This window comes from Lagopus leucura, unplaced genomic scaffold (assembly GCF_019238085.1).
Source record: "Lagopus leucura isolate 7727_CA_CO unplaced genomic scaffold, USGS_WTPT01 Super-Scaffold_100002, whole genome shotgun sequence".
Classification (NCBI taxonomy): domain Eukaryota; kingdom Metazoa; phylum Chordata; class Aves; order Galliformes; family Phasianidae; genus Lagopus; species Lagopus leucura.
In genome coordinates this window covers 57,618,398-57,620,518 of record NW_024962263.1, presented here as the reverse complement: position 1 = coordinate 57,620,518, position 2,121 = coordinate 57,618,398, and positions in this window count along the sequence as shown.

The following is a 2,121-nucleotide window of genomic DNA, read 5'->3' as shown; positions in this document are numbered from 1 at the left end:
CCTTTCCCACATTGCTGTGAGCCTCCTGGCACATTGCTCTGGGTCTATGTAGAGAACATGGACAAGTGTGACTGGGACCAGACAGAATGATGAGATTGTGAGAGAATACAGACCCTGCTTAGGGCTCAGGTGGGAAAGACCCAGCGTGTTGCACAGTGATCTGACATCGCAGATCTCTGAGCCCACTCCTTTGCTCTATTTGCTACCACTTCAAGGGACAAAACTGCCAAAAAGGACCTGAATACTACTGTAAGTAACGAGAAACATAAAATAGTCAGAGCCAGTTCTAACTGGCATCAGTCTTTAGGAGAGACGCAGCTCTCTATCTTATTCAGATCGTACCCACAGAACTAGGAAGTATGTATTTGGATCAGAATTTTTCTTTCTCTGTGTTTACGGCCTCAGTATTTGAAGAGGTTTTGTGTTCTTTAAGGGCATATTAAACTTAAAAATTGAGACACTGTGATAACATCCAGAGGGCTCTGTTTTAATGAGTGCCTCTTACATTTTCCATCACCTGACTGAACGCAGCTCCTGCTTCTTTGAACCTCTTGTTGTTCTCGCAGGAAGCGGCACTAACATGCTTTAAAAGCATACAAATAGCTTCTGCTGTGACGAGCTCTTCGACATATCCTGCTCTGTTTTGTTGTAATATGCATTTTGGTTCACAAATGCCTGAGCTAACGGAGGTAATGCCGAGACAAATCCCCAGCATTACAACCTGTTTTTCCATTTGTTTGCTTATGATGCATAAGATCTGATTCTTTGGCACTTCAGCAACATCTGAGGCCGGAGGTAGGTGTGACAGCATCCCGAGTGTGCGGCGTCCCTCAGGGGATGCTCAGAGCTGGGCTGCAGCCAACCTCATACACTCAGTGCTTTGAACTTTGTTATTTCATTAAGAAAATGGATTTTAGGTTTGTCATCGATTCAGCATCCATAATGTGCAGCCACCTTCCATGCTGTGTTCATCTCCTGGCTGCCTTGGGACGCACACAGGTGTGTGACCCCAAGCACCCGCGTTTGGGGCAGTACAAAGCCGGGAGGATTTCAGTGCAATTTCTCAGCTTAAAGGGAGGGATATGATGAACGTCGCAAGTAAGGCGGTGGGGAAGCAGGACTGAGACGCAAAGCTGTCGGAATGTGCAACCTGAAGGAGGCAGATTGCATGCAGGATGGGAGTTGGGCAGAAGTCACTGAGCTGAACGGTGCACCCTCCTGGGGAGATGCCGAGCAGCCCGGCTGGAGGCGGGGGGTGGAATGTGTGGGCACCGTGCTGGTGGGAGAGCACCCCAAACGGACCTCAGAGGGACCCCCTGACGGGAGACGCCCCCCGGAGGTAGGGAGTTCTGTGAGGGGGGCAGGCGGGGAAGCGCATCGCCTCGAGGGTGAGGAGTAGGGGAAGATTGCGGGCAGTGGCGGCCGGGGACAGCCGAGGGAGAGGAGCAACGCCCGGAGCTGGGAGTGGGGAGCCGTCCAGGAAACGGCGGGGGTTGTCCGCGCCTATCGGCCCCCCATCGCCCTGCGGAGCCTCCCAAGCCCCGTGCCATTGCGCCCCGTCGGTGGGGCCCGGAGAAGGCGGAGGAGGGAGTGGAGGGTCGGGCGGAGGGAGCCTTCCCGAGAGCGGAAAGTTTCCCGGAGTGACCTCTCCGCGTACGCGCCCGCTAGGAGATCTCATTCAAGTGTTTTTGTCAATGGGAAGGGGGGGGGGGGGGGGGGGGGGCCGCGGCTCCCCGGCCCCCGGCCCCGCTGACGTCACCGCAGAGGCGATAAATATCTGTTGATATAATTGGACGTGAGATTTGGGGTTGCGATAGCGAAACTCGGCCCATCGCCGCTCCGACGGGCCCCCATGATTTATTCAGCAGTGGATCGGGGCACGCAATCGGGCTGTCAGGAGAGCGTCAGCTTATTAGGCAAGTTCTGCGTGATTCCAGGAGAGGGTCTAAGCTATAAAAATCCCGCGCCCCGGCTCTGATTAGGACCAAATCTGATCACAAGTTCTCCGGGAGGAGGCTCCGAGGCAGAGCCAGAGGAAGGACGCCGGGCACCGCCGGGCACCGCCGGGCACCGCCGGGCACCCGCCGAGCCCCGCCGCCTGCCGCCGCCGCCGCCCCAGGT